This window comes from Cervus canadensis, chromosome 2, assembly GCF_019320065.1.
Source record: "Cervus canadensis isolate Bull #8, Minnesota chromosome 2, ASM1932006v1, whole genome shotgun sequence".
Classification (NCBI taxonomy): Eukaryota; Metazoa; Chordata; class Mammalia; order Artiodactyla; family Cervidae; genus Cervus; species Cervus canadensis.
The window spans coordinates 65,520,598-65,535,317 of record NC_057387.1 but is presented as its reverse complement, the minus strand read 5'-3'; the positions used below and the strand labels follow the sequence as shown (position 1 = coordinate 65,535,317).

General features: G+C 37.0%; 1 protein-coding gene and 1 non-coding gene across 3 annotated transcripts in view; one reads left to right on the top strand and one right to left on the bottom strand.

The window, feature by feature from the left end:
* The window catches only part of SLC44A5 (solute carrier family 44 member 5), a 429,650-nt gene that overhangs the window by 370,590 nt on the left and 44,340 nt on the right, over window positions 1-14,720 (bottom strand). The window lies entirely within an intron of this gene.
* LOC122437451 lies at window positions 262-367 on the top strand. Its single transcript, XR_006268276.1, has one exon. It is a non-coding gene; the product is annotated as a U6 spliceosomal RNA (small nuclear RNA).

The window sequence follows — 14,720 nt, the reverse complement described above, 5'->3', positions numbered from 1 at the left end:
TGTGGTTCACTGGAGAAGGAAATGGCAAACGACTTCAGTATTCTTGCCTTGAGAACCCAATGAACAGTATGAAAAGGCAAAAAGATATAACAATGAAAGATGAACTCCCCAGGTTTGTAGGTACCCAATATGCTCCTGGAGATCAGTGAAGAAATAACTACAGAAACAAGGAAAAGACAGAGCCCCAGTGAAAACAAAACCCAGTTGTGGATGTGACGGGTGATAGAAGTAAAGACCAATGTTGTAAAGAAGAATACTGCAGTGCTTGCTTCAGCAGCACATATACTAAAATTGGAACGATACAGAGAAGATTGCATGGCCCCTGTGCAAGGATGACACGCAAATTTGTGAAGCATTCCATATTTTTCACAGCTGAATTCTACCAAAAATTTAGAGAAGAGCTAACACCTATCTTACTCAAACTCTTCCAGAAAATTGCAGAAGAAGGTAAACTTTCAAACTCATTCTATGAGGCCACCATCATCCTAATTCCAAAACCAGACAAAGATGCCACAAAAAAAGAAAACTACAGGCCAATATCACTGATGAACATAGATGCAAAAATCCTTAACAAAATTCTAGCAAACAGAATCCAACAACATATTAAAAAAATCATACATCATGACCAAGTGGGCTTTATCCCAGGAACGCAAGGATTCTTTAATATCCACAAATGAATCAATGTAATACACCACATTAACAAATTGAAAGATAAAAACCATATGATTATCTCAATGGATGCAGAGAAAGCCTTTGACAAAATTCAACACTCATTTATGATTAAAACTCTCCGAAAAGCAGGAATAGAAGGAACATACCTCTACATAATAAAAGCTATATATGACAAACCCACAGCAAACACTATCCTCAATGGTGAAAAATTGAAAGCATTTCCCCTAAATCAGGAACAAGACAAGGGTGCCCACTCTCACCACTACTATTCAACATAGTGTTGGAAGTGTTGGCCACAGTCATCAGAGCAGAAAAAGAAATAAAAAGAACCCAGATGGGAAAAGAAAAAGTGAAACTCTCACTGTTTGCAGATGACATGATGCTCTACATAGAAAACCCTAAAGACTCTACCAGAAAATTACTAGAGCTAATCAATGAATATAGTAAAGTTGCAGGATATAAAATTAACACACAGAAATCCCTTGCATTCCTATACACTAACAATGAGAAAACAAAAAGAGAAATTAAGGAAACAATACCATTCATCATTGCAACAAAAAGAATAAAATACTTAGGAGTATATCTACCGAAAGAAACAAAAGACCCATACATAGAAAACTATAAAACACTGAAGAAAGAAATCAAAGAGGACACAAATAGATGGAGAAATATACCAAATTCATGGATTGGAAGAATCAACATTGTGAAAATGAGTATACTACCCAAAGCAATATACAGATTCAATGCAATCCCTATCAAGCTACCAACGGTATTCTTCACAGAACTAGAACAAATAATTTCACAATTTGTATGGAAATACAAAAAACTTCGAATAGCCAAAGCAATCCTGAGAAAGAAGAATGGAACTGGAGGAATCAACCTGTCTGAATTCAGGCTCTACTACAAAGCCACAGTCATCAAGACAGTATGGTACTGGCACAAAGACAGAAATATAGATCGATAGAACAAAATAGAAAGCCCAGAGATAAATCCACGAACCTACGGACACCTTATCTTTGACAAAGGAGGCAAGAATATACAATGGAAAAAAGACAACCTCTTTAACAAGGGGTGCTAGGAAAACTGGTCAACCACTCGTAAAAGAATGAAACTAGAACACTTTCTAACACCATACACAAAAATAAACTCAAAATGGATTAAAGATCTAAATGTAAGACCAGAAACTATAAAACTCCTAGAGGAGAACATAGGCAAAACACTCTCCGACATAAATCACAGCAGGATCCTCTATGACCCACCTCCCAGAATATTGGAAATAAAAGCAAAAATAAGCAAAAATGGGACCTAATGAAACTTTAAAAGCTTTTGCACAACAAAGGAAACTATAAGCAAGTGAAAAGACAGCCTTCAGAATGGGAGAAAATAATAGCAAATGAAGAAACAGACAAAGGATTAATCTCAAAAATATATAAGCAACTCCTGCAGCTCAATTCCAGAAAATAAATGACCCAATCAAAAAATGAGCCCAAAGAACTAAACAGACATTCTCTCCAAAGAAGACATACAGATGGCTAACAAACACATGAAAAGAGCTCAACATCACTCATTATTAGAGAAATGCAAATCAAAACCTCAATGAGGTACCATTACACACCAGTCAGGATGGCTGCTATCCAAAAGTCTACAAGCAATAAATGCTGGAGAGGGTGTGGAGAAAAGGGAACCCTTTTACACTGTTGGTGGGAATGCAAACTAGTACAGCCACTATGGAGAACAGGGTGGAGATTCCTTAAAAAACTAGAAATAGAACTGTCATATGACCCAGCAACCCCACTCCTGGGCATACACACCAAGGAAACTAGATCTGAAAGAGACACGTGTACCCCAATGTTCATCACAGCATTGTTTATAATAGCCAGGACATGGAAGCAACCTAGATGCCCACTGGCAGACGAATGGATAAGGAAGCTGTGGTACATATACACTATGGAATATTACTCTGCCATTAAAAAGAATTCATTTGAATCAGTCCTAATGAGATAGATGAAACTGGAGCCCATTATACAGAGTGAAGTAAGCCAGAAAGATAAAGATCAATACAGTATACTAGTGAATATATATGGAATTTTAAAAGATAGTAATGATAACCCTATATGCAAAACAGAAAAAGAGACACAGATGTACAGAACAGACTTTTAGACTGTGGGAAAGGCAAGGGTGGGATGATCTGAGAGAACAGCATTGAAACAAGTATACTCTCAAGGGTGAAACAGATCACCAGCCCAGGTTGGATGCATGAGACAAGTGCTCAGGGCTGGTGCACTGGGAAGACCCAGAGGGATGGGATGGGGAGGGAGGCAGGAGGCGGGATTGGGATGGGGAACACATGTAAATCCATGGCTGATTCATGTCAATGTATGGCAAAAACCACAACAATATTGTAAAGTAATTAGCCTCCAACTAATAAAAATAAAAAGGGAAAAAAAAAAAAAAAAAAAAGAACAAGACTGCATAGGAACCTGGAATGTTAGGTCCATGAATCAAGACAAACTGGAAGTGGTCAAAAAGGTGATTGCAAGAGTGAACATAGACATTTTAGGAATCAGTGAACTAAAATGGACTGGAATGGGCCAGTTTAATTCAGATGACCATCATATCTACGACTCTGGGAAAGAATACCTTAGAAGAAATGGAGTAGCCATCATAGTCAACAAAAGAGTCCAAAATGCAGTACCTGGATGCAATCTCAAAAATAACAGAATGATCTCTGTTCATTTCCAAGGCAAACCATTCAATATCACAGTAACCAAGTCTATGCCCCAAACAGTAAAGTCAAAGAAGCTGAAGTTGAACCGTTCTATGAAGACCTATAAGACCTTCTAGAACTAACACCCAAAAAAGATGTCCTTTTCATTATAGGGGACTGGAATGAAAAAGTAGGAAGTCAGATACCTGGAGGAACAGGCAGGTTTGGCTTTGGAGTACAAAATGAAGCTGGGCAAAGGCTAACAGAGTTTTGCCAAGAGAACACACTGGTCATACCAAACACCCTCTTCCAACAACACAAGGGACAACTCTACACATGGATGTCACCAGACGGTAAATACCAAAATCAGATTGATTATATTCTAGGTAGCTGAAGATGGAGATGCTCTATACAGTCAACAAGACTGGGAGCTGACTGCAGCTCAGATCATGAACTCCTTATTGTGAAATTCAGACATAAACTGAAGAAAGTAGGGAAAACCATTAGATCATTCAGGTATGACCTAAATCAAATCTCTTATGATTATACAGTGGAAGTGACAAAAATAGATTCAAGGGATTAGATCTGATAGACAGAGTGCCTAAAGAACTATGGACAGAGGTTCATGACATTGTATGGGATGCAGTGATCAAGACCATCCCCAAGAAAAAGAAAGGCAAAAAGGCAAAATGGTTCTCTGAGGAGACCTTACAAATGCTGAGAAAAGAAGAGAAGCAAAAGGCAAAGGAGAAAAGGAAATATATACCCATCTGAATGCAGAGTTCCAAAGAATAGCAAGGAGAGATGAGAAAGCCTTCCTCAATGATCAGTGCAAAGAAATAGAGGAAAATAATAGAATGGGAAAGACTAGAGCTGTCTTCAAGAAAAATAGAAATACCAAGGGAAAATTTCATGCAAAGATGGGCACAATAAAGGACAGAAATGATATGAACCTAGCAGAAGCAGAAGATATTAAGAAGAGGTGGCAAGAATACACAGAAGAACTACACAAAAAAGATCTTAATGACCCAGATAAGCATGATGCTGTAATCACTCGTCTAGAGCCAGACACCCAGGAATGCAAAGTCAAGTGGACCTTAGGAAGCATCACTTTGAACAAAGCTAGTGGAGGTGATGGAATCCCAGTTGAGCAATTTCAAATCCTAAATGATGATGCTGTGAAAATGCTGCACTCAATATGCCAGCATTTGGAAAACTCAGCATTGGCCACAGACTGGAAAAGGTCAGCTTTCATTCCAATCCCAAAGAAAGACAATACCAAAGAATGTTCAAACTACCTCACAATTGCACTCATCTCACATGCTAGCAAAGTAATGCTCAAAATTCTCCAAGCCAGGCTTCAACAGTACATGAACCATGAACTTCCAGATGTTCAAGCTGGATTTAGAAAAGGTAAAGGAACCAGAGATCAAATTGCCAACATCCATTGGATCATCAAAAAAGCAGGAGAGTTCCAGAAAAAACATCTACTTCTGCTTTATTGACTACACCAAAGCTTTGACTGTGTGAATGACAACAAACTGTGGAAAATTCATCAAGAGATGGGAATACCAGACCACCTGACCTGCCTCCTGAGAAATCTGTATGCAGGTCAAGAAGGAACAGTTAGAACCGGACATGGAAAAACTGACTGGTTCAAAATTGGCAGAGTACATCAAGGCTGTATACTGTCACCCTGCTTATTTAACTTATATGCAGAATACATTATGCAAAAAGCCAGTCTAGATGAAACACAAGCTGGAATCAAGACTGCAGGGAGAAATATCAATAACCTCAGATATGCAGATGACACCACCCTTATGGCAGAAAGCAAAGAAGAACTAAAGAGCCTCTTGATGAAAGTGAAAGAGGAGAATGAAAAAGCTGGCTTAAAACTCAACATTCAGAAAACTAGGATCATGGCATCTGCTCACATCACTTCACGGCAAACAGATGGGGAAACAATGGAAACAGAGAGAGACTTAATTTGGTGGTGGGGAGCTCCAAAATCACTGCAGATGGTCACTGCAGCCATGAAAGTAAAAGACGCTTGCTCCTTGGAAGAAAAGCTATTACCAACCTAGACAGCATATTAGAAAGCAGAGACATTACTTTGCCAACAAAGGTCCATCTGGTCAAAGCTATGGTTTTGTATGAATATGACAGTTGGACCATAAAGAAAGCTGAGCACTGAAGAATAGGTGCTTTTGAACTGTGATGTTGGAGAAGACTCTTGAGAGTCCCTTGGACTACAAGGAGATCAAATCAGTCAATCCTAAAGGAAATCCGTTCTGAATGTTTACTGGAAGGACTAATGTTGAAGCTGAAACTCCAGTACTTTAGCCACATGATGAGAAGGACCTGACTCATTGGAAAAGACCCTGATGCTGGTAAAGAATGACGGCAGGAGGAGAAGGGGACAACAGGGGATGAGATGGTTGCATGGCATCACCGACTCCATGGACAGGAGTTTGAGCAAGCTCCAGGAGATGGTGAAGGACAGGGAAGCCTGGCATGCTGCAGTCCATGGGGTCACAAAGAATCGACATGACTGAGCAATTGAACAGTAAGTTGTAAAAATTCTAATAGGGTTAAAAATCACCCCTGATTAAAACTACTTTGCTTCAAGACTCTCATACATCTGTCCATGGGCTAATTCAACACTCTGCTAGCCATTAATTGTGGCTTCTGGCAGCAAACAAGATGTCAGTGTCTATTTGCATGCATTATTTTTATCTGAAATCTTCTCTATGCGTGATCCAAATTTACTGGCATCAGTCTGTTCTCTGTAGTATGTGAAAAAGTAGAGAAACCAATTAAGTGTAATTAGTCATGGAGTCTCACTATATTTCAGAGTTTATTATTAGCAAATTTCTTGACAATAGAAAGGACAAGAATAGAAATATTTTATTACAATGGAGCTATGCTGGGGTAATTTGTTCAAATTACTCTTATCCTAAAAAAAAAATTACTCTTACCCTGCTTAATTTTTTTCTCCACAGTATTTAATGCAAATTGGTATACTTTACACACATTTGTCACTTCTTTTTATTGTCTTTCTTCTCCCAGGGAATGTAAATGTTATGAGAACAGTGGCCTTGGTATTTTTCACTACATATCTCCAGCACCCATAACATTCAGTACTGCAGGGCTTAAAATTCCAGTATTATAAACAATAAATAAATAGTTAATGACTTTATCATTTAGGAAGCATTGGGACAGTCCTGTGATCCTTGGCTAAATAAAATTAAAAACAGAAAATCAAATGCTTTAAATTTTAACTATTCTGTATCACAAAATCCTTCCAATTTCCTAAGGACCTGTTCTCTACTGTAGTCAAAACAAGATTTGGCACTTTCAACAAATGCTGAAGAAAAGTGATTGAGGTAATCATTTACTGTCATATTATGGTTATTTCAAAATTTATTGCTTATTACTTTATAATTTACCATAAAGTGAGGGCTGTAATCTGATTTGCATTGGAATAAGGGAAATGTGAAAATTTTCACTTTGAAATCCGGGTTACTTCTCATCAAGAGACACATTAATGTAATATTTTTTCATTATAACAAACACTTTAGGATATTTCTAAAGTTATGGTAAATATTCCCCTTGTAGATAATCACATTAGATTCTAGTATTTTACATTTTTATTAATATTTTCTTTCTCTTTTACCCCATCCCCATCATCACTCCTCTATAAAAAATATTTTCAATTCCTAAACATCTTTCTTTTCTTTAGAGATAATTCCAAAAATTACATCACCATTTTGCATAATTTTATTTATTATTTTATGACAGGAATTGTTAAGATAACACTATAACTTTTATCTTTCTAATACTTATGAAATCTTAATCTTTACCTTCAGCCAACTCAGAATCTGTAGTCTCCCAAAATCCTTTTCTCTATCAATATGAGAGCCATCACCCACTTTTCTTAGCTATGATTTTTCACTCTGACACTTTGTTCTACCTATCATGACACCATAATAAGCTTCAAAATGTGAAACAACCCTGGTGCTAGGAAAACTGGACAGCTACATGTAAAAGAATGAAATTAGACCACTTCCTAACACCATACACAAAGATAAACTCAAAATGGATTAAAGACCTAAATGTAAGGCCAGAAACTATAAAACTCTTAGAGGAAAACATAGGCAGAACACTCAATGACATAAATCAAAGCAAGATCCTCTATGACCCACTTCCTAGAGTAACGGAAATAAAAACAAAAGTAAACAAGTGGGACCGGATTAAACTTAAAAGCTTTTGCACAGCATAGGAAACTATAAGCAAGGTGAAAAGACAACCCTCAGAATGGGAGAAGATAATAGCAAATGAAACAACTGACAAAGGATTAATTTCCAAAATATACAAGCAGCTCTTACAACTCAATACCAGAAAAACAAACAACCCAATCAAAAAGTGGAGAAAAGACCTAAACAGGCATTTCTCCAAAGAAGACACACAGATGGCTAACAAACACATGAAAAGATGCTCAACATCGCTCATTGTTAGAGAAATGCAAATCAAAACTACAATGAGATATCACCTCACACAAGTCAGAATGGCCATCATCAAAAAGTCTACAAACAATAAATGCTGACAGGGTGTGGAGAAAAGGGAATGCTCTTGCACTGTTGGTGGGAATGCAAATTGATACAGCCGCTATGGGAGACGGTATGGAGATTCCTTTAAAAACTAGGAATAAAACCACCATATGATGACCCAGGAATCCCACTCCTAGGCATATACCCTGAGGAAACCAAAACTGAAAAAGACTCATGTATCCCATTGTTCACTGCAGCACTATTTACAATAGCTAGAACATGGAAGCAACCTAGATGTCCATCAACAGATGAATGGACAAAGAAGTTGTGCTACATATACACAATGAAATATTACTCAGCCATAAAAAGGCATTCATTTGAGTCAGTTCTGATGAGGTGGATGAACCTAGAACCTATTATACAGAGTGAAGTGAGTCAGAAAGAGAAAGATAAATATTGTATTCTAATGCACCTATACAGAATCTAGAAAAGTGGTAGAGAAAAATTTATTTACAGGGCAGCAGTGGAGAAATAAACATAGAGAATACACTTATGGACATGAGGAGAAGGGAGGAGAGGGTGAGATATATGGAAAGAGTAACATGGCAACTTATATTACCATATGTAAAATAGATAGCCAATGGGAATTTGCTGTATGGCTCCAAGAAGGAAATGGCAACCCACTCCAGTGTTCTTGCCTGGAGAATCCCAGGGACGGCGGAGCCTGGTGGGCTGCCATCTATGGGGTCGCATAGAGTCGGACACAACTGAAGCGACTTAGCAGCAGCAGCAGCAGCATCAACCTAGAGGGGTGGGGTGGGGAGGGAGATGGGAGGGAGGTTCAAAAGGGAGGAGATATATGTATACCTATGGCTGATTCAGGTTGAGGTTTGACAGAAAACAACAAAATTCTGTAAAGCAATTATCCTTTAATAAAAAAATAAATTTTTTAAAAAGTGAAACAACCCAAGAAACAGCTCACAAGAAAACACTGTGAAATTTTATCAGATATATTTGTCTATTATATTTTAAAACTTTTGTCTGTTTTGAAATTGTTTAGAGTTCCTTTCAACTACTGAAATTTCTATTTGTTATTTTTTTTCTCTTTGATTGATAATAGGTTCTTTATCTTTGATTGATAATAGGCATTTTAAATATAGATTACACATAAATATCATTAAGATAGTAAAGTTTGGTTTAACATAGTATAGTTTTACACAAGAACATTTCTTTTTTTTTTTTTTTTTTTTTTTAGTTTTACACAAGAACATTTCATAAAAGTTTGCAAATATCATTATTCACAATAGCCAAGATACAGAAGCAATCTAAGTGTTCAAAGGATAAAGATGAGGCATGGACATGCACACACACACATAAGAACATTACACAGCCATTAAAAAGAATGAAATCTTGCCACTTATGACAATACGGATGGGCCTAGAGGAATTATGCTAAGTGGGTAAGTCAAATAGAGAAAGACAAGTATTGTATTTCATTCATATGTCAAATCTAAAAAAAAAGAAAGAAAACAGAAACAGTCATAGATACAGAGAACATACAGGTGATTACTAGAGGGGCAGGGAGTGGGAGGATGAATGAAATAGATGAGGGAAATTAAAAGGGATAAACTTCGAGTTACAAAACAAGTCAGTCAGGAGGATGAATATACAGTCTCTGGAATATAGTCAATAATAAGGTCATTAACACTGCTGTATGTTATATATGAAAGTTGGTAAAAGTAAATCCTAAGAGTTCTCATCAAGGAATATTTCTTTTTCTTTTCCTTCTATTTTGGATCTGTATGAGATGATGGATAGTCAATAAAACTGTGGTAATCATTTCATGATGTATGTAAGTCAAACCATTATGCTGTACACCTTAAACTTCTACAGTGCTATGCATCAATTATATCTCAATAAAGCTGGAAGAAAAAAGTATGCAAATAAAAGAAGCCCTGCTTTGGTAGGAAAATAAAAGGATTTTGGATGTAAGTAGAGTTGTACAGCAAAACCTCAGAGATAATTTTTGTGGGAGATACAAAACTAAGTCAAGCAATTGCTGAAGTTAACAACTTAAGACAAATACTAACACTGAAGTATAAGATGATGATGGTACGTGTAAAGTTAATAATTTTTAAATATTCATTTGTATTTTAATGACACACCTAAATAAGAAAGGACCTCATTCAGAAAACATTCTGTGTAAGAACTTAATCTGTTGTGCCTGCTCTGAACTCTAAAATCTTCAAATTTTCTTCCCTACCATCTCATTCAAATACTATCTTTAATACTATTTGGAAAATTATTTTTTATTAAAAATGATAGCCAAAAGGATTAAAGAATAATTGAACCAATATTGTAAGATAAACTATATATAGACAAATAACTTAGAATATGCTTTTTCTCTTCATAAAACAAGCCAGGGTCATAATCTTGGTATCAAATGTAAGAAAAACAGTTATATTTATGTGAACTCATCATCCTAAACCATATAACTGAAAATAACACAATTGTTTCACTGCATCAGATATGGAGGCATTTGACTATTTCGGTTTTCACAAAGGTGTCTGAAAATTACACATGCAGTGTATGATATCCAACTCTGCTTCAAACGTGTCCGACTCTTTGCAGTCCCACAGATTGTAGCCTGTCAGGCTTCTCTGTTCATGGGGATTCTCCAGACAAGAATACTAAAGTAGGTTGCCATGCTCACCTCCAGGGGATCTGCCCAACCCAGGGATCAAATCTACAGTCTCCCGCATTGCAGGTGGATTCTTTACCATCTGAGCCACCAGAAAAGCCCAAGAATACTGGAGTGCATAGCCTATCCCTTCTTCAGGGGATCTTCCTGACCCAGGAATCAAACCGAGGTCTCCTGCATTGCAGACTGGTTCTTTACCAGCTGAGCTACCAGGAAAGCCCAAATCATAAGAACTTTCCTTAACATGTTTAATCAGAAAATATACAGATTACTAATAAAGTACATAAGGCAAAAATCTGAATTATGCTGCTGAAATTTAAAATCTGTACCTAGCAGCATACAGAAAAAAGAGAGAGACTAGTTTATTTCCATGTCTCTACATATTTAAATGATGTGAAATTATATTAAAAGATTCTTACCAAAGTCATCACAACATTTTCACCTCGTTACTCAGCATACTATCCAAATACACTTTGGCTTATTAAAAGTCTGAATATGCCAATGAACTATCTTGACCCAGAAAGGACATGAAAAGTACTGTCATCTAACACTAAACCCAAAGAAGCAGCACTGATGGCCTTTACAGGAAAATTAGAGCTGTTTCTGCTTTGGGGAGAATTCATTTCAAATTAAGCATCTTAATTTTATGCTGAAGTGATTCACTAGGGTGAGGGAAAAACAAATTTGATTTTCAAGCATCAATCAATAGGATCAATAGGCATTAAAGCATAAGAATTAAAAGCTTATCAATTTGGCTCTGAGGATTTGTGAACAGATTACCTCCCTCTCATAATACCCCCAGAAGGAATTTCAGTATCTGCAAATGACCCGGAACAATCCTGAGAATAAAAGAATAAATGATTCAAAGTTGTTTATAAATTGTTGCCCATTTAGAAACATTTATCTGAGGTTTCTACTTCAGGTTAAACCTTAATGAGGTTGTCTACCCATTAGCATCACTAAGCCAGCCCATTTTCAGAAACCATGACTGGCAAGGGAGTCTTTCGATCTATTTCCATCTGAATAGCCTCACATTAAATTATGCTAAAAAAAAAAAAGCATTCACATTTTTGAAAGGATACAAAACACTGATTAGTTCATCCTCAAAATGTTTAGCAAGATCTCAGCAGGAGATTAAGGGAAGTCTGGAGAGAACAATCAAGCTCTTGCTAAACAGGAAAATTCACCTTGCCTCAAAAAATTGCCAATAATGTACAAAGTTACAGCAGCAGCAATTATGGCCAATTCTGTACTCTCGTGTATGGGAACTCAGAACTAAAATGCATATCAGAGTGTTTTATAAGAGTGTGATCATTCAGTAAAGGGATTCAACTTTACATTGATGTTAGTTATAAAGAGGTCCAGCACTTTCCCTATTAGAACTTGGCAGAACTACCCTTCCAGATGGTCCTATCCATTTCTGTTTGACTAGACACATTTCTTTCTCCTCACTCCAGGCAGTAGAGTGGAATGTTAGACAGTCTTTGGTGTCAGATCCAGGTTCAAGTCCTTGCTTTGTACTTATGAGTTCTGCAAATCATTTTACCTCTTTGACTCTCAGTTTCCTCCTCTATAAAATGTGGGTAATAATTCCTACCTCCAGAAACAATTATGAGAATTAATAACACAGTGTATCTGAAGTGACTGGCACTGGAAAAGTATGAGGTGCTTTTCCTACCTGATATAGATAGAGCTTTATAGGTAGTAAAGTAACAATTGAGAGACAAACTTTTGAAATTTCATGCAATTAAAATTTGGCTTCCAAAACAATACTGAAGGTGTTATTTTTCATACTAATGCATTATTCAAATGTAAAAAAACTGAAAAAAAAAAAGAGAACTTTACTATCTTCAAATAACTACCTTAAGACATTCTACTTCTGGCTCTCTGTTCATGACAATGAACTAGGAACATTATGCAGTAATGAGGCACTTCTGAAATCAGTGTTTGAAGTCTGTGAGACTGGGAGAAAACAGAATGCCACAGCACCAGTTATTGAGACTCAGTGCCTGATAATTAGAGTCCCAATTCATATAAAATTAGAAGGGGCAGAAGTTTATCATAGTACTGTTATATTATGATAAAAAATACACATGATTGTCACCTCAAGTCTACTTGTAACAACTAAAGTTCTTCTATGAGATTCAGAAGTCATCTTGATAGAACCAAATTGGCAATAAAAATGGCTTTATTTTTCGAAGGTCTGAGACTGGGTCTATTTTCAAAAATGTCAATTCCAGTTATGGTTAAAGCAGAATATGTTTTTACTTTCTTACTGTAATTTTAAATAGCCATGCAAAATAGCACTGTCCCAAAGTTCCAGTATCAGCATGAAAGTAAACCATCCTGCCAAAAGGTCAATATTTTTATCATCTCTAACACTTTTTTCCAAAGCTAGATGTGGAAAGAAAATGTGCTCTACCCCATATATAATAACATCAGAATTTCCCCAGAAGATGTACTCCCTTGTCCTGAAATTAGGACCATTCATATAATTTGCTAAGCAGAAATATCTGAGAGTAACAAAGCAGAGGTATTCTAATTATATTACTGTAGGTTATAAGCAATGATATTAATATATCGGTTTAAAAGAATGAGTGACCATCAGTTGGATGCGGATGTGGAAGGAAAAGAGAATGATGACAGGTGTGCTGGTCTGCTGCCCACCACCCTCCCCACCCCCCGCCTTCGATAGATCAGGAAGAACCAGAAGGGCTGGGTGGGGCCATCTCCCAGGTAGAAATGGCACTAGCACTTCATTTCCAGGCTTGGTGGGGAAGGAAGCGAGAACCAGTCACACCTGTGGGCTGATTATTTTTCCTCATTTCTCCTCCTTAAGAATAGAGTAGAAAGTGGGGGGAAGGGCGGGGGTTGGGGGGTGTCCAAGGGGAAGTAGGCTTCTCCTCTAACTTGTATTCTCCACATTTCCTTGTCTAGTGTTAACCTACTGAGTTTGGCAGCCAAGTCTGGTGAGCATGGCTGCTCCTCTTGGATGGCTCTCAAATAGAACCCTGTCCTTCAAGCCACTTTTGTGACCCCTGACTGCTGTGGTTATCCTTCCTGGACCAGGAGATGGGTAATGCACACAGGGTACCAGCGTGGTACCAAGATTCCAAAATTAGTTCGTGACCAGTCCACACGTCCTCCCAATTACGGTCAATCATGTACAGATAGTCTCATGTGCTAACAATATCTTCTCCCTTCCTGCTTATGCTAAATAGAGATGGCTCTGTTACTTCAACTACAGACAAGAGGAGACTCGTCTAGAGAATTAAAACAGCCCATTAGTTCAACAACAACAACAAAGAATGAGTGAGATTAGAAGAAAGGAGTTCTCAGCGTACCTAAGAGTTTTTGAAGAATTGTTGATTCTAAAATCCTAAGAAGACAGTAGAATTCCTATAGAGTGAACTGCTTCCATGATGTTGGATGGCAAAAGAACCTTTAGAGTAAACGACTTACACATAAAAATGTAGAAAACTTAAGAGTTTGATAACACTAACAGCAGTTGCTAACAGAAAAGACAGTGGGAGGTGACCTTGAAAGGATTATGAAATTTTTAAAAAAAGAGCTTAAGATTTAGGGTCTGAAAGAGCAACTAATATGCTAGAATAATTCTAAATGCTTTTTAATAAGGGTGAGGATGCTGGGGCAAAGGCAGGTTATAATTTAAGCCTTCCCATTTCTCTGAGATTGTTTTCTGAATAATTGTACTCTATACAGATATCCAAGGGAGAAAAAATATAGAACACAGACTACTTATTATTGGTAGAGCAATTTCTCTGAAATAGTAGCTCATAACTTATTAATGTGTGGCTACAGCTACCTTACAGTTGCTGTAATGAACACAGTCTTTTCAGCATATAGTTAAATACATGTAGCTAGACACAAGGTGTCCTTCCCCACTAATAATGCTAATTTATGGATCGGTGCCTAAGAAATTGACATTGTGGGAATGCAGTAAATTCTGTTTTGCACTTTTTCTCCATACAGGAAGTCTTCACAGGGAAGTCAGCAAAACAACTGTTGTGGCTACAGCAGTCAATCAATTTAAATAGAAATTCTAATGTACAATTTGAAAGCTCTAAGAG